This window comes from Lipotes vexillifer, unplaced genomic scaffold (genome assembly GCF_000442215.2).
Source record: "Lipotes vexillifer unplaced genomic scaffold, Lipotes_vexillifer_v1.1 scaffold998, whole genome shotgun sequence".
NCBI classification, from domain to species: Eukaryota; Metazoa; Chordata; class Mammalia; order Artiodactyla; family Lipotidae; genus Lipotes; species Lipotes vexillifer.
This window is the reverse complement of record NW_006781565.1, coordinates 247,530-266,675: the sequence shown is the minus strand read 5'-3', so window position 1 is coordinate 266,675 and position 19,146 is coordinate 247,530. Positions and strand designations below refer to the sequence as shown.

At 45.0% G+C, this 19,146-nt stretch overlaps 1 pseudogene; it reads left to right on the top strand.

Annotated features, from left to right (window-relative positions):
* LOC103085240 (40S ribosomal protein SA-like) overlaps nt 1-19,146 on the top strand; it is a 42,936-nt pseudogene that overhangs the window by 22,885 nt on the left and 905 nt on the right.

Sequence of the window (19,146 nt, the reverse complement as noted above, 5' to 3'; positions counted from 1 at the left end):
CCACCCCCGCCCCCCTCACCTGTCCCCTCCCGCCACCAGGCACGGGCCCTCCCACCTCTGCTTCACAGGTGGACCAGGGCTCCCTCAGAGGCGAGGGAGGGGACTCGCGCTAGAACTCACTTATACTGTATGCTCTGTTTCGGATCCTCTGTGACCCTCTGGGGCAAGGCCTTCATAACCTGAGAAAGACCCCATCTACTTCCATTTCTTGAAGCTTCTATTTTTAAGAAATGGATAAATGCCAAAATGGGGTCATAAAAAGGGCAATTTATACATTATTCTTTGATGCTTTTTAACAAAAAAGCACCAACTGAATGACCACATTTCGAGACAATATGGGGGTCACATTTCAGGCTTACTGTGCAGGGGAGACCCAGGCCCGCCCGGCACTGCCTCCGCAGTCCTTGCTGTCCGGTGTTGTCCTCTCCCGGCCCGCGGTGGACGTGGCGGGACGTGCGGTGTGTGTCAGAGGGAGCGGACTGTGCACGTGACGGGAAGTGGGCGGGCTGTAGAAACAAGGCTGGTGCTGGGCCTTGCGGGGGACACAGCTTCCTCCCAATCTGGGTGTGCAGGGAACCAGAGGACCCCAGTCCTCCCTTCAAAGCCCTACCCAGCTTCGGAGCCAATCCAGTCCAAACTCCGGTCATGGTAAATGGTCATTTCTTTGACCCTGAGGTCGCCTTATTGCCGGAGCAGATCGCCACACTCAGCCCTGGGCTCCAGGAGCACCGTCCGGCCTGCCTGGACTTGTGGATGTTTCCCGGGGCCCTGAGAATGAGAATGAGAAGGGCAGGACTGAGGAGTGGGAGGGCACTGGGGCAAGGGGAGGATTGACGTACAACCACGCAGATGATCGTGGAGACGTCAAGGCTCCCCGTCTCAGAAAAGTAGAATTCAGGCCCCCGGACTGTGTGTTGAAAGGATGGGTTGGGGGCCACTGGATGGGCCCAGCCCAGTCTGACCGGGCCTGCAGCTGGCCTGCTGCCTCTCGGTCCCTGCGCTGTCCTTGGTGCAGAGAATGCAGCAGGAGAGCCCTTGCACTTGCCCTGGGACCTAATGGCCAGGCTGAGGGCTAGTCTGATTCAGTTCTAAGCCACTAAGCACAGCCATGGGAATAGAAGTCTCTGGCCAACCCTCTGGATTCCTAGGCATACAGGGAGGACATGGCAAGAGGAGAGACCCTTGCCCTGGGTCCCCCCATCTCCCCCACGCTGTCCCCAGCCAGGCTCGTGTGATAGGCACACGTTATCTCTTTGAATCTGCACAAAACATGGAAGATGCACATGGTCATTCCCGCTGTTCCACGTTAGGCAGAAACCTGCCCCAAGTGTCTACCATGGAGTAAGTTTTAGGGCCAAGCACAGGCACCTGTGGCTCCCAAAATTCAGCACCTGCTCCCAGCATCATGTAGAAATTGCGAAGGGCTGAACACCAAAGGGCGTCTTTCCTGGTCCCGGTCTCTCATGCTGATAGACTCGTCTTGTTCTTCCACTATCCCTGTTCTGCCTTCTCCTCTCTGCCCTCTGCCTTGGCTGAACTTCACACCAGCATCAAAGGCTCCCCTGCCCTCTAGCTTCCCACTGGGCTTGGCAAAGGGAGGCCGCCACGGAGATCCAAGGAAGAGAGATGGGAGGAAGCAGGCAGAGGAGACGCGAGGAAGGCAAGGTAGGGGCATTTCCCCAGCCCTGGCACTCCAAGTCCTGGTTCTCTCCTGCAGCTCCAGCTCTCCCCCTAGATTCCAGTCACTGCCCTTGCACTGGACCCTTGGCCCAGGGAGGGGAATGGCTCTCTCCCCGCTGTTGCTAGCATTTCTGGATACATCATCTCTCGTTGGTTTTCCGTAATCCTGCCCCTTCCCTCGTACCCTGCTCCCTCATGAAACCCTCCTCGGTCACCCTGTTCAGGTGTATCTTCTCTCTCCCAGGGGTTCCTGACTGAGCTCTCCTGTTTGCTCCCTCCTTCTCAGCTTGCGGTACTCTTGTCTTCCCTCTTCGCATACCCCGTGGTCCCCCGGGTCTATTGCTTCTGAGGAAAAGGATACAGGATGCCCCTGGTTCTGCAGGGCAACCCAGGCCCTTGCGTCTGACCATGAAATGTAAAGCTTGGCCTGTGCTGGGGACACATGGACACCCGGGTGGGAGGGGGCAGACCCCCGGCTCTCCACAGCTGTGCCTCCCATTGGGTCTGAGGAGACTCTCACCAATACCTCCTAGACCTGTGTGATGGAACAAGTGTGGTCCAAGGAAGTCAGTCAGTATAGGATTCTACCGGCTCCCTACCAATCACTCTAGGCTCTTCGGGGCAGACCTTCCTCGGGGTGACTGACACTGTCAGTGTAGGTATTTTAGTCTTTATCATTCCTTCACTGTGGGAAAGGGTTGGCAGAAATCCTCTTACAGAATTTCTTTTAAAGAATCCACTGGAGCCTTTTACAAGTCCTTTTTATATCCCGGCTGAGCGATTGAGCGCAAAACTGGAGATTTCATGTGGTTTGGCGCCATCTAGTGAGTCAGGAGCCACCTGTCTACCTGTCGGTCATGCAGCTCTCCTGGAAGGCAGTTTGCCTTCTCGCTGGGCAGACGTTTTCTGACTTAGGTGTGCAGGCAAGTCATCCGGATGCTTGTTAAAAATGAGGATTCTTGGGCTCTACCTGAGGTTTTAACTCAGTCAGGAGGGAATCTAGGAATGTGTTTCTCTAACTAGCATCTCAGATGTTTGTGAGGCAAGGCTCTGGCCCACACATTGAGAACAACTCTCGTAAAGAACTGTATCTTCTAAGTGTCCTGCTTTGCGTGGATAATTATGTACACTGACATTGTTCTAAGAACTGTGCTGACCACTCCTAAATCTGTATCTTCATCAAAAGCTCCTGAGTTTCAGGCTTGTGTTTTTGACCGGTGGCTTCATAACTATGACTAGAAATAGACACAGATTCACCGTGGTCATCTCTGAATCTCTGTACCTCATCCTCAACCCCCTCTTATTCAGGGGAGGGTCAGTCTTTTTTTGTGCTATTCAGGCCTTCAACTGATTGAAAGAGGCCCACCCACGGTATGGAGGGCAATCCGCTTTACTCCATCTATCAGTTTAAATGTTAAGCTCCTTCAAAAACACCTTCACAGAGACACCAGGATAACGTTTGGCCAAATATCTGGGCACCCCATGGCCCCGTCAAGTTGACACGTAAAATTAAGTAAGCATCACAAGGCCACCCTTGTCAACCTGGCACCTATCAGGTCATCTTAAACCATATTTAATTCCCAAATAAAGACAATAAGAAGGTCATAATTCCACCTCACACGAGACAACTGTCCTATGTACAACTGAAAAATGCACTAGCTCCTCCCCCAAAAGAGGAAGTAAAGTCCTTGAGTGACATTTACTCTTCTTGATATCTTGTAGCTTAAATACTATAATGTTAAATTAACAATACTTAAATATTATCATATAAAGTCAATACATGTTACGCTTCATGATAAAGGAATAAGACAGGGAAGAAAACAAAAATATTTAATATACGTATTATGTATCTTATATATAGATATATAATAATACAAATTATGATATATATAATATATATAATATATATCTTCTTCCAGTACTCATTCACTCATCCCATCTTCCTTTTGCTCCACGGTAGGGTGACCCAAACCCTCATTCCTGAAGGGTCTGAGCCATTCATTGTCCTGCCTGAATTGGGTAGCTGTCGCTTTCCATTGATCTTAATCACAGGGCATGGTAATATTTTAAAACACCCTAAGGAATCTCCCATAGTCCCGACATATTCCTCTTTAACGCCATTGTGGAGTCGCAGTCAAATTTCTCTTTGATAGTCGGGCTCAGTCACATAAGTCAGCACAGCAACTCCCTTCTCTGCCTGTTGATTCAGAGGCATGAGGAGCTCAAAGTAACTGAGCGGAAGTCTTAACTCTCAGTTTAATGGAATCATTGTTGTGTCTTCTGGGGCAAGCATTCCTCCCTCTGGAACGAAGACCTCTATGCCAGCAGAGCATAAGGTCATGGGAACAGGAAGCAAAAATTTTGTCAGTGGGTCACTAGGAGTCATCGTGAGGGGTGACACTCCCATTCCCACCCCTTGATGACTGGACCTGTGAATCTGGGCAATGAGAGGAAGGGCATCATATATTGGGTGCTGATTCGGAGCCTATGTAGCTTTCTGGAGAACCATGCCCCAGTCCTGCAACATATCGCCGCCTAGCTGGCTCGATAATTGAGTCTTCAAGAGGCCACTCCACTGTTGAATCGAGCCATCTGCTTCAGGGTGCTGGTGAACACGGCAAGACCGGTGAATTCCACAATCATGTGCCCATCGCCGCACTTCCTCCTGCCTCACTGCCTTCAAACTGGGACGTCAGTGTTTTCCTGCCTTCGGACTCAAACCGAAACAGCAGCTCTTCCTGGGTTTTAAGACTGCTGGCCTTCACACAGGAGCTACACCATTAGCTCTCCTGGGGCTCCAGCTTGACAACTGCTGATCCGGGCCTTCTCAGCCTCCATAATCACGTGAGCTAATCCCTTACAATTAGAAAAAAAAAAAAAAAAAAAAAAAAAAAAAAAAAAAATGAGTGTGTGTGGGGTTGGATAGATAGATGATAGATAGATAGATAGTAAATAGATATAAATATCTCCTATTGCTTCTGTTTCTCTGGAGAACTAATACAGATTTTGGTTCTCGGAGTAATGTTTGACCAAATAGCTGAGCACCCTATGACCCGGTAGAGTTGATATATAAAATTAATCATCACAACACTTTTTCCTTCTTTTAGATCTTTTAGGCATCACCATATTCCCAAACCATACCAGAAAGCTTGAAATTATGCTTTAGACTGTCTTCTTCCTCACCCCTCAGACTGCATTGGTTGAAATCATGGCTCTACCATTTACTAGCTGTGTAAACTTAGGGAAGTTACCTAACCTCTCCGGGCCTCAGTCTACTCATATGAAAAGACATTTAATAATACCTACCTCATAAGGTTGTTTTGAGACTTAAAGGATATTCCTTGATATCCTTGATATTCAAGGAGCTTAGAAATGTCTAATGCCTAGTAAAGGGCTAAATGTTTATTAAATAAAATAAATTTTATAAATAAACAAATAAATCCAGGGACTTCCCTGGTGGTCCAGTGGTTAAGACTCAGTGCCTCCACTGCAGGGAGTGCGGGTTCGACCCCTGGTTGGGGAACTAAGATCCCACATGCTGTGCGGCGTGGCCAATAAATAAATAAGTAAATCCATGTAAAGACTACAGGACAGCAAATTAAAAAAATCTCTGAAGCAGAGAAAAGAGAAATTGGCTCTAAAATTGACAATTAAACAGATAACTGTCTGCTCAAAGACAATAATGAACAACAGACTATAGTGGAATTATATCTTTAATTTGCTGAGAGAAAAAATAACTAGAATTATACAACAATAAAAAATATTTTTCAAATACAAAGGTTAACTAAATTAATTTTGAGGCAAACAAAAACTGAAGGAGTTGACCACCAAAGACCATCACTAAAAAGAAATCCAGAAGATTCTTTAGAAAGAAGAAAAATTATTCCAGAAGAAATACCTGATATGTGGGAAAGAATAATGAGAAAATAAAATAGTAAAGATGTGAGTAAATCTAAGTAATATTGACTATATAGTACAGTGATAATGATAATGCCTTATGAAATAGAAAAGGAGAACAGTAATAGCATGACAATAGCAGAGAAAGTATGTGAGCCTTAAGCACTTTAGGGGAGGGGGGTAATTTGGAAGGAGGAGGTATCCTTTAGAGGCTTGATAGTGAAAGGAAGGGAGGAAGAAACATTTGAATTTAAGTGTCCTTAGAAACAGAGAGTATCACAGAATCAGAAGCATGCCACTAATGATGGCACACACACCACCATTCATCAAAGAACCTGAACTCCATTGTACCAACAGAAGAGGGCACTGTTGAACTAAGAGACGCAGTAAGCCAGCCTCAGCCTGGGTTCCCACCACAGCAGAGTTTGAGACCAGGGCTTGTATGCAGATCACTTGAGAAGTGATCGCAGGGAACAGATGCGAGGGACTAGGGACAGAGTCAAAGGGAGGAGGGTAAATCAAGCCAAGGGTGCGCCATCAAGCTGCTTACTGCTGTAGGCAACTAGGGCTCAATCTTGCTGGAGACCCTCTGTGGAGCCCTGTAGAATACAGCATTGTCTGCCCTAAGGATAGAAGGAGTGGGTATTTCATCACTAGTTAAATGTAATTTAATCCCACTGTTTGATGTGGTAGCCATGGAGATGTGCTGTTTGGATCTCCCCTCAAAAAAGAATCTGCCATTTAGTTGAAAGGAGGGCAGCCTTCTGCTGCAGTGCCCACAGGAAGAATTTGCCATTTAGTTGAAAGGAGGGCAGCCTCCCGCTGCAGTGCCCACAGAACTGGCCTTGGCTTTGGAATGAGCTGTGTCCTTCTGGGGCAGCATCCAGTTAGTGAGTGAGCACAGTGGTGGGTCCTAGGACTTTGCCATACATAGTTAGAGAATGTTTTTCTTGTGATGAGAACTTTTAAGATTTACTCTTAGCAACTGTCAAATATGCAATACAGTATTATTAACTATAGTAGCCATGCTGTACGTTACCTCCCCCATCACTTATCTACTTTATAACTGGAAGTTTGTACCTTTTGACTTTCTTCACTCTTTTTGCCCAGCCCACTGATCTGTTCTCTGTATTTATGAGCTTTGGGGTTTTCTTTGGGGGGGGGGGCGGGGATTCCACATATAAGTGAGATCATATAGTATTTGTCTTTGTCTGACTTATTTCACTTAGCATAATGCCTTCAAGTTCCATCCATGGTCTCGCAAATGGCAATATTTCATTCTTTTTTTATGGCTAAATAATATAATACATATTAATATACATAAATACATATTAATTTATATAATATATATTTTATATATCCATTCATCCACTGATGGACACTTAGGTTGTTTCCATAACTTGGATATTGTAAATAATGATGCAATGAACTTGGGGGCACATATATCATTTCCAGTTAGTGTTTTCATTTTCTTTGAATACATTTCCCAAAGTGGAATTGCTGGATCATATGGTATTTCTATTTTTAATTTTTTGAAGACCCTCCATACTGTTTTCCACAGTGACTGTACCAGTTTACATTCCCACACACAGTATCATGTACTGTTTTTAGCTTTCAGGCTTCAGCAGAAATTCTGACACCACCATAAATGTCCAATTCAAGATGAAAAGATGTTCAGCCTCTCTGTAGTCATAGAAATGTAAATTAAAGCAATAATGAAATATCATTTTTGACTCGTAAGGTTGGCAGAAATTAATAAAAGCAATAACAACCAAGTTGGGGCAAGACCTGGAGCAATCCTGCAGGGAGCTGATGAGAATGTGGCTATAATTTTTTTCTTTTCTTTTCTTCATATGGAGAAAGGAGACTTCTGTACCTTGAAAACACTAATTACAGTTCATTGTGTTTTTTTTTTCAAAATCTAATATGCAATGTATCAAAGTTTTAATTCTTAAAGCCTAGTTTATCTTAAACCTTCAAGCTCAACCTACAAATCAGTTTCTTCTGTACAAATCCAGCAATGAAAAAGAAGTATAAAAATTGTTTCTACTGGCTCTTTGATTAATGTCAACTAATTTAAGTTTAACAGATTAAATCCTTCTTAAACATTTACTTCATTTATTTTTTAATTAATCACACTTCCTCAGACATTTGAAAGTACAATCACAAATTCCATATATTGGATTCTTCCAGGTAATTGAAACTCCTGTCGTGGCGGACTTAACAAGAGAAAAATTATTCTCAGCAATTATAAGAACTGCAAATTAATAAATCAGTCTTGCAAATGTGGTATGTCAGATTCTCTTACCCATTTCCAACATCATAAAAACAGAAAAGCAGACAAAGCATATATAAAGCAGTAGAATGATTTCAAGACTTGTTACAAATCCCATACAATATAACCCACTGGAAAGAATTCTGCATCCAGTGTTTCATTATCTCTATAGTTATTTTATACCTGTCTAGGGTTATAAATTGCTACCGCAGGAAACGAAATTATGATCTCAGCTGAATGATTCTATTCCAGCTGCAGGTTGAAAAGTTGACTAATTTTGCTGCCTCGTTTGAGATGCGTCTGCACCCTCTTTCTCTATTACTTGCTTACCTGTCTCATCGCCCAGGTATCCTAGTGCTTTAGTACTTTTTCTAGAGTACTGTGTTGGCACAGGTGGAGGTGATAAGCCTACATGGGGTGGTCACTCGAGCTAATGGGGCCTCATGCATAACCACAGGCTGGCAAGTTTATACGTCCTCACGGGAGAGCCTACCCTCTTCTCCACACCAGGAGGCAGGGAAATGCCATGCAAGCCCACCCCTTGAGAATGCATCCTCCCATTCTAGATCAACAAGGAAGCTTCTGTGACGGGCTTTCTTCTCTGTAAAATTTAACTCTTTGTTTAAAAACAAGTCCTCCCATACTCAGCCAGGGAGTACCAGTGGTAACACTCCTGTTTATGAATCTTTGGGGAACAAAGTCCTTTCCTATCAAAGTCAGCCATGGTTGAAACACAAATAGATATACACGCCCCCTCATAAATTTTGTTGGCATATCATAGAGTTTGCCAATCATCCTCTTCTCTGTTCCCTGTTCATCCCAGGTGGAGTCACAGACATCCTCCGCCGGCCTTCCTAGTTTCTCCACTCCCCTGCCTGTCATCTGGGGGCTAAGAGTAGGTCTTGTCTACATGGACCCAATACTTGGCCACCAGGGATGAGCCTAAACAGGTTCAATTAGCAATTGATCCTACTGCTGCCTTGCTGATATGTCCAGAGCCAGGCTTCCATCTCCACTGCCAGCAAAACTCACTACTAAAACACTGAAACCCTCCCCTAGTCCCCAGCCTCCTTGGGTGGGACCTTCCCCTCCTATACCAGTGTTTCTTCAAGGGTGGCACAGGATCACTTGAAGCAGACTCATTTGAGGTGTTTGTTAAGATACAGAATCCCAGGCCACATCCCAGACATACTGAATCTCTGGGGATGGACATAGCTCCCCTTCAGCTTGAAAGGTGAGTCTTCCACACCAGAGTTTGAGCGCCCTCGATCATCCTTGTCTCTGCCTTCCTTGGACCAATGGAGGTGGCATCCGATTCCCCGCTGTGAATCGCGTGGACCTAGGACTCTGTCGACCCTCTGACCGTGGGCATCACCTCTGACCAGCATGACCCTGGCAAGGAGCCACTTTCTGGGAGTAATTCTAAACCATTTTTACTTAAATCCCAGCATGCTCTGTACTCATGGCTTAACTTATATTCTTGCTTAATTTGACTTGACTGCTTTTGTTTTTTTGTTTGTTTGTTTGTTTGTTTTTGCGGTACGCGGGCCTCTCACTGTTGTGGCCTCTCCCGTTGCGGAGCACAGGCTCCGGACGCGCAGGCTGAGCCGCTCCGCGGCATGTGGGATCTTCCTGGACCGGGGCACGAACCCGCGTCCCCTGCATCGGCAGGCAGACTGTCAACCACTGCGCCACCAGGGAAGCCCTGCTTTTGTTTTTTATTGCATGATAATTTATTCCATAAGTGCCCCCCTTTTGATAACTTGAAATACTAACGACACGGTTTAATTTCTCTTAGCAAGTGAAGTTTCTGCCTCATTAGGACACTCTCTGAGGGGCCACTAATCACAGACTGGCGGGTTTCAGGCCAAAGAACTATTTCCTTCAGTTAGTTGTAGAACTGGAAGCCTGTACCGAATTGTGCAGCTGCAGTGTGATCAGTGCTTTCAGGCAGGGAAACAGCCTCCTTTAGGAAAGGCAGTCGATTCCCTTAGGAAAATGGAGCTTTCAGGTTTGAGCTGCAAAATGAACAGGCCACTCAGCAGCGGGGATGGCCAGGCTCCTGGAGAGCAGGGGTGGGCAGTCCACTCTTTCTTGCTCTGGGCAGCAATGCAAAACCCATCTTTTGCCCCTTCTACTCTGAAGAGTAGCACCCACATCCTTCCAGATGGGCTCTCACCCCCGCTCATCATCTGCCTCTGTGGGTTCTAACCCTCAGCTTTCCTCTGCTTCCCAGGTAGATAACTGATAGATGGACCCACACAGGTTATGGATGGTTTGCTGTGTTACCTCTTCTAAGTGAGTCTGAATCTCCATGAGACACGCACAGAGCCATGATGTGTCAGACCTTAAGATGATCTGGTCCAACTCCTCCTCCACGGACAAACAAATGAGCTCAAAGCAGACAATCATCTGAAAAAACACATACTAGGAAGGGGTGGGGCCTAGGTGTGAACTGTCAGAGCCCTGCCCTCCTTCCAGTGCCTTCTTTATGCCCCCCTACAGCCATACCTACATGGAGAAAAAGAAGGGACAGTCCCCAGACACTGCCCTACCTCCCTCTGGCCGCTGCTCCCTCCAGCCTTAACATATTCTCTGCATGCCAGACTCATGCATCCATCTGTCTGCTGACAGCTCCTCTTGGGTGTCCAGCAAACACGTCCAAAACCAACTCGTAGCCCACCGCCTTCAATTTCCTCATTTCAGTAACTGGCACGTCTGTCCTTCCAGTCGCTCAAGTCAAACACCTTGTAGTCTCCCTTGCTGTCCCTCTTATACCACGTTCCATTCACCAGCACATCCTGTGGCCTCCACTTTCTATCCAGAATCTGATCTCTTCTCACCAGCCACACAGTTGGACCAAGGTCCTAGACAACATTTCCTTACATCACCATGGCTCCCTGAACGGTCTCCCAGTGTCTACACCTTTCCCCTTCCTGCAATCTACACTCCACACAGCACCCCGGGTGAACATGGGCCACCCCTCTCTTATGACCCTCCCACGGCTCCATCTCAGGGTAAAAGCTGTGGTTCTCACAGGCCCACAATTCCTACAGGACATATAACACCCTCGGCCCCTCTTCCTCTCCCATGGCTCCTGTCCACACTCTGCTCAGGCCACCCTGGCCTCCTTGCCCTCCCTCATCCCTCACACTTGCCCAGCCTGCCACAGGCTCCAGACCTTTGTTCACTCTTCGCTCCTCTACCAACTGTCTCCCCATATCTTTGGCACTCACACCCTCACTTCCTTCAGGCCCTGCTCAAATATCATTTCAAGGAAGAGGCGTTTGAACACCCCATATAAAACTGGAATGATGCCCCTTCCCCATACTCCCTACCCCCTTGCTCTGTTGTTCCCTGGAGCACTTACTATCTGACATACTTTATATTTACCTGTTTATTTACTTTTTTATCACCTTGTTCTACAATACAAGCTTCATGATGGTGGGGAATTTGCCCTGTTCATTGTTGAATGCCCGGCATGTAGAGGGGTGCCTGGCACTTAGTAGGTGCTCAATAAATATTTGGTGAACGAATGGGTGAATGGGTGATTCTTGTGGGATATGCTGGGTGAGGCATTTTATGTTCACCATCTCACTTCGTCCTCACATACCTGTAAGTGGGTATCATTGTCCTCATTTTACAGGCGAGGGAACGAATGCTCAGAAGGCTTAAAGACTAAAAACAAAGGCTTCGCAGCGCTCATCGCTGGTAATTGGTAGGGTCAGGATTTGAACTCAGTTCTAATGGATTCAAAGCCCATGCTGTTCACATAAAACCAAACCAAAGGAATCAAACGTATCACCCTTCTTAGATTTGCATTTTAAAAGACATGGTATGGAGGACATGGTAAAGTATTGAATCCCTAATCGTGGGATTTCATCCACTCTAGCATTAGACCTTCCGCGACCCCTCAAGCCATTCACCTAGGTGTGCCTACCCTGTCTGTGCCTCTGTCTGCGGCAGGGGCAGCCTCACTGGGTCCCTTTTCATGCAGCTGGCTTGGAAGAGCATCCCCAGCAACAGCTGTCATCGTTACCCTGCTGTGCTAACTCTGTCTCATTTGTAGCTAGACACTTAATGTCTTACCAAAACATTAGCACTGATGGATGAGATGCATCTCTCCAGGACTGCTCTAGAACTGTGAGAAAATGAGCAAGTCCATTTTTGCCTGTCTCTGCTCCCCTCTGAGTGCCCTCTGGGCCATCCCTCACCTTTGCTGGGGTGCCCTCCTCCTGACAGTCACACCCAGAGCCTTACTTTCATTTCACGTACACAATGCACACTGTTTCCCTCATCACTCTCTTGGATGGACACACACACACATACACACAGAGTTGTTCCCCCCTATCTTCAGCTTTGGAAGGCAGACCTGAGGACGTTTTGTGAGAGTCAGATAGGGCATTACAGGTTCAGGCAACACCTTGAAGAAGTCAATAATGGCAGGAAAGGGAGGAGTGTGTTTGGAAAACAGCAAATAGGCTAGTGTGTCTGCATCGTGGAGGGGCATGGCGTAGGCTGGGAGTGGCGGAGGGCACAGCTGTGAAGGTCAGGCGGGCAGGCGGTGGAGGGGGGGTGTGAGGCATCGTCCTGGATCCTGAGTGTAAGGCAGAGTTGTGGTGGATGCATCATCACCGTCCTCCACAATCCTCTTCCCCTACCCTGGGTGGGTCAATTCCTAGCCAGTGATGTTTCAGAAAGCCACCCAGTCAGGCTTTTTGGTTTTGGTTGATAGCTAGATTCTTGCCTCCAGCAGAAGTGTGAATATTTGGACCCTCACCCCTTGGACAGCCTCTGTTCCCCATGCTCTCTCACCTCCCAGGGTGCCCAAGCTTTCTGCTGTCTCATCCTGCCCCTCCATCCCAATGAAGACCTCACAGGTTTCTGGTAGCTGAGGAGTCCCAGCCTCATCACCTACCAGTCGAGGAGGATAACCTCTCCAAGATCTCAGTTTCCTCTGTGTGAAATGGGAGACTCACCTCTTCTGGCCATTAAGAAAAAGAGTGAATTCGATGCTAAGAGAATGAGGCTTTCTCTCAGGATGAAAAGAGCTGGAAAGAATGTTATTCCCATCCTAACAATGAGTAAAAGCTAGATAAGCTATAAAATTATAACTTTTATAGAGCCCATGAGTGATCTGAGTTCACAAGGCAACTAAGTTAACCAGATTCCAAGGAGGAACAAGACCCTCAAAGGCAAGGTGGGACACGCACAGTGTCTCTCTTTTGGCAGAGCCTGGGAGAAAGATGAGGCTGCTAAACAAACAAGTAAAAAGTAAACTAAAAGCTTAACAAGGGCTTCCCTGGTGGCTCAGTGGTCGGGAGTCCGCCTGCCGATGCAGGGGACAAGGGTTCGTGCCCCGGTCCGGGAGGATCCCACATGCCGCGGAGCGGCTGAGCCCGTGAGCCGTGGCCGCTGAGCCTGCGCGTCCGGAGCCTGTGCTCCGCAACAGGAGAGGCCACAACAGTGAGAGGCCCGCGTACCGCAAAAACAAAACAAAACAAAAAGCTTAACAAATTCTTGGAGGCCAAGAGTGCGTCAGCATGTCACTTTGGAATAGTGGGGGCACTAGGCACCAGGAGCGCTTGCTTCACTTGTAAGCTTTTCTTCGTGAACCTCTACTGGGTGCTCACAAAAAAGATTGGGCGCAGGGGAGCAGATTGACGAGAGCCTCCTCTGACACAGGAGGGAAGAAGGTAATGATGGCTGAGTGGGACAGGCACAAAGCCCTGTTGCTTCCCTGGACCCTTTTCTCCTATGAAGCAAAAGCCTTAAGCTGTTGAGGGAGAGAGAGTGTACCTTATAGATACACGGCTTCTGAGAGAAGAGGAGGAGTAAAATCCACCTTTCTTGGGACAAGGTAGGAAACTCTCCCCCAGGAAATAGGCAAAGAACCATCACTGCTAGAAGATGAGTAGAAGTAAAAATCCTCTACCCCCAGGGGCAGCAAGAAAGATCTTGGGTCCAGAATTCTACACTGATGTCAAGCAAACAGCATGACTGGGGAAAATGTAGATCAACAGAACAGAATAGAGAGCCCTGAAGTAGACCCCTATGAATAGAGGCAACTGATCTTTGACAAAGGATCAAAGGCAATATATTGGAGCAAAAACAGTCTCTTCAACAAATGGTGCTGAAACAACTGGACATCCACATGCAAAAAAGATGAATCTAGACACAGACCACCCTTCACAAAAATTAACTCAAACGGATTAAAGACCTAAATGTAAAACATAAAACTATAAACTCCTAGAAGGTAACATAGGTGAAAACCTAGATGATCTTGGGTATGGTGATGACTTAGACACAACAACAAAGGCACAATTCAAGAAAGGAATCATTGAAAATCTGGACTTCATTAAAATTTAAAACTTCTGCTCTTAAAAAACAAAAAACTTCTGCTCTGTGAAAGATAATGTCAAGAGAATGAAAAGACAAGCCACAGACTGGAGGGAAATATTTGCAAAAGACATATCTGATAAAGCACTGTTAAAATATACAAAGAACTAGTAAAAGTCAACAATAAGAAAACAAAAACCCGGTTCGAAAATTGGCCAAAGACCTTAAAAGACATTTCAGCACTGCCATACAGATGGCAAATAGTGTATGAGAAGATCCTCTGCCTCATATATCATCAAGGAAATGCAAATTGAAACGAGATACCACCATGCACCTATAGGAATGGCCAAAATCCAGAACACTGACAACACCAAATGCTGGTGAGGTTGTGGAGCAACAGGAACTCTCCTACATTGCTCATGGGAATGGAAAATGGTACAGCCACTTTGGAAGACAGTTTGGCGGTTCCTTACAAAACTAAACATACTCTTACCATATGATCCAGTAACTGTGCTCCTAGATATTTACCCAAAGGAGTTAAAAACTTATGTCCACACGAAAACCTGAACACAGATGTTTATAGCAGCGTTATTCATAATTGCCAAAACTTGGAAGCAACCAAGATGTTCTCCAGTAGGTGAATGGATAAATAAACTGTGGTACATCCAAACAATTGAAAATTATTCCACACTAATAAGAAATGAGCTATCAAGCATGAAAAGACCTGTAGGAACCTTAAATGCACATTACTAAGTGAAATAGGCCAATATGAAAAGGTTATATCTGTATGATTCCAACTATATGACATTCTGGAAAAGGCAAAAGTATAGGCAGAAAAATGATCAGTGGATGTCAAGGTTGGGGAGGGGGAGGGATGAATACACAGTGCACCAAGCATTGTTAAGGCAGTGAAAATACTCTATGATATTATAACAATAGATACATGTCATTATACACTTGTCCAAACCCATGAAATTTACAACACCGAGTGAACCCTAAGGTAAACTATGGACTTTGGGTAATTATGATGTGTCATTGTAGATTCATCAACTGTAACAAATGGACCACTCTGGTGGGGGATGTTGATAACAGGGAAAGCTGTGCATGTATGCTGTACAGACATGGAGTACATGGGACATCTCTGTACCTTCCTCTTTATTCTCCTGTGAACCTAAAACTGCCCTAAAAAAAGTCTTTTAAAAAAGTAACGAATGAATTAATAATCTATAAAATGAAATCACCAATAAATAATTAATACAAATGAGAGCAAGAAAAGAAAAATAATGGAAAAGAACAAATAGAACAAACAGAAAACCATGAGCAACATAGTAGATATAAAGCCAACCAAGTCAATAATTAAATTACATGTAAATCATCCAGGGGTTCTACTTTTAACTAAGATGGAATAACAGTGACCAGATTTACCCTCCTGCCTAAAACTTTTAAACTGGACAAAATTCACGAAACAGTGGCTCCGAGACATTTCACATTAGGCAACAGAGGAGAGTTATCCCTGATAGATGGGCAACAAACAGAGTGAGACCTATGATTGCCCAGGCTTACTCTCTTGGGAGAAATCCTACGGTGGTTAGGAAAGGTAAACCTGGAAAAGCCCGGAAGACTGCATGAGATAAGGAGATATTTCTCTGAATGTCCAGAGAAACTAAGGTAGCTAGAGTTTCCAGTGGAGAGTACCAGAGAGGAGAGAGCTGCACGGAGAGAGAACCTCAGAGATTCTCAGAGTGTCCCTTTAATGACTTCTACAGAATACTGATGAGTGTATTAATGTGAGGAGAGCATTGAGACTGAGGAAAGAACCACTCAAAAGGATTAGAGGGACAAGTACCTGGTGCTCACACTAACTAGGAATAATGCCTGTTCCCACCTCATAATCCATGGGGTGTTGGGTAGAGTACTCAGAAACGTCTTCCTCAGTACTGGGAAGCAATTAGCCCTAGAGTAAACATGACTCTGGTCCCACATAACAGGTCTTAAAAGGAGGACCTAAAAGGATCAAACGTCTTCCAAATAACTTAGCTGCATCCCAGAGCAAAGCTCAGGAATATTTATAGGAATACAAAACTATCTAACAGTCAACAAAAGAATTCACAATGTCTAGTATCCAATAAAAAATTATTAGACATCCAAAGAAGCATAAAAATATGACCATAATGAGGGGGAAGAAGTCAATCAGCCATTTGAAAATGACAAAGAATTGATACAGATGTTAAATTTAGCTGACAAGGACATTAAAATAATTATAACAGCATTTCATAGCTCCAAAAATTTAAGTAGAGGGCTTCTCTGGTGGCGCAGTGGTTGAGAGTCTGCCTGCCGATGCAGGGGACACGGGTTCGTGCCCCGGTCCGGGAAGATCCCACATGCCGCGGAGCGGCTGGGCCCCTGAGCCATGGCCGCTGAGCCTGCGCGTCCGGAGCCTGTGCTCCGCAACGGGAGAGGCCACAACAGTGAGAGGCCCGCGTACCGCAAAAAAAAAAAAAAAAAAATTTAAGTAGAAACATGGACAATATAAACGAGACACAAATCAAACTTTTAGGATGAAAACTACAAAATGAAGTACACTGGATGGGAATAACAACGGATTACACATTGCATTAAAGAGGTTAACCAACTTGGATAGTTTCTATTGCTATGTTTTCAAGTTCACTGATCTTTGCTCCTACTATGTCTAATCTTTTGTTAATCTTACCTGGCATATTTTTTATTTCAGGCATTATAGTTTTCATCTCTAGAAGCTCAACTTGGACTTCATCTTCCATTTCTCTGGTTATCATGTTTAATTTTCCCCCTAGCTTTGTTTAAAATTAATTTTTATTGGAGTATTAGTTGATTTACAAAACTGTGTTAGTTTCTGCTGTAGAGCAAAGTGAATCAGTTATACATACGTTCACTCTTTTTTAGATTCTTTTCCCATATAGGCCATTATAGAGTATTGAGAAGACATCCCTGGGCTATACAGTAGGTCCTTATTAGTTGTCTATTTTATATATAGTAATCTGTATATGTCAATCCTAATCTCCCACTTTATCCCTCCCCCCCTTCCCCCCTTGGTAACAGTACATTTTTTTCTACAACTGTGACTCCATTTCTGTTTTATAAATAGGTTCATTTGTACCATTTTTTTTTTAATTCCACATATAAACAATGTCATATGGTATTCGTCTTTGTCTGACTTACTTCACTCAGTATGATAATCTCTAGGTCCATCCATGTCACTGAAAATGGCATTATTTCATTCTTTTTTATGGCTGAGTAATATTCCATGTATACGTATACCACATCTTCTTTATCCATTCTTCCATCGATGGACATTTAGGTTGCTTCCATGTCCTGGCTGTTGTAAATAGTGCTGCAATGAACACTGAGGTACATATATCTTTTTGAAATATGGTTTTCTCTGGATATAGGCACAGGAGGGGGATTGCTGCATCATATGGTAGCTCTGTTTTTGGTTTTTTTTTAAGGAACCTCCATACTGTTCTCCACAGTGGCTGTACCACGCCTAGCTTTCTGAATTACCGTTTTAAAGGGGTTTTTGTTTGTTTGTTTTACTAATTCTATCATCTGTGTCAATTCTGGTGTTTCAATTGATAGATTTTCCTCCTCCTTTTAAGCCACATTCTTCACTTCTTTGTATGTTTGGTAATTTTTATAGGATCCCAGTTCTATACTTTGCTGGATGCTGCATATTTGTGTATTTCATAAATATTCTTGACCTTTGTTTGGAACATAAAGTACCTGGAAACAGTTTGATGCTTTCAGGTTTTGCTTTTAAGTTTCATTTGGCCCAACCAGAGCAGCATTTAATCTAGGGTTTTTTTGCCCCACTACTGAGGCAAGACCAGTCTGATTACACTACCCAGTGTTTCATGGATTGTGAGGTTTGCCAGCCTGGCTGGTCATAACAGATACTATTTACTGTGTGACTCTAGGTATTGCCCCCTTTTATCCTTTCAGGGTGTTCTTTCCTCACACACATACACTGAACAGCACTCAACTGAGTACTTGAGGGGAGCCTCTGTGTTTTTCTAGAGTTCTCCTTACCTGCAGCTTTCTCATCTCTGTTACTTTGCCTCCTTAAACCCTATTAGCTCTACCTGTTCAGTGCAGGGGGCCCACTAGGCTCTGCTTGGTTCCCCCTCCTTATACCACAGCCTAAAAACGCTTTAGGCAGAAAGTCAGGGCCACCGTGGGGATGACCTAGTTGGTGTCCTGCATCTCAGGGATCACTGTCTTCTGTTACCTGATCCAATTTCTTGAATCCTGTTGTTTCATATATTTTGTCTGAATTTATAGTTATTTCACATGGGAGGATAAATCCAGACCTTTTCCTCTATCTTGGCCCTGGTGTTTTAAAAAAGCATTTAAAACAAAGTACAGGGCTTCCCTGGTGGCACAGTGGTTGAGAGTCCGCCTGCTGGTGCAGGGGACGCGGGTTCGTGCCCCGGTCTGGGAGGATCCCGCATGCCGCGGAGCGGCTGGGCCCGTGAGCCATGGCCGCTGGGCCTGCGCGTCTGGAGCCTGTGCTCCGCAATGGGAGAGGCCACAGCAGTGAGAGAGGCCCGCGTACCGCAAAAAAAAAAAAAAAAACAAAGTACACATTTGAAACGGGATTATTGCACTTATAATGTAAAAATAATTATAAGTTCAGAACTGAAAGTTTTTGTAGTTAAAAGAAGAAATTTTATTATACCCTGGAATTTATGATTTGTCTTTCAGATTTTCACCTAGTTAAAACACACACACACAGATAACATTGCGAAGAAATTTTTTTGTTTAAGGGGAAAGGTAGGGCCTTTCTGAACTACCCAGACAGGGGTCCATATGGTGCTGTTCTGAGTTCCCATCACAACTTAAAGGGAAACTTTCACAATATCTGAAGCCCTTGATGTCCTGCAAATAAAAGAGGAGGATGTCCTCAAATTCCTTGCAGC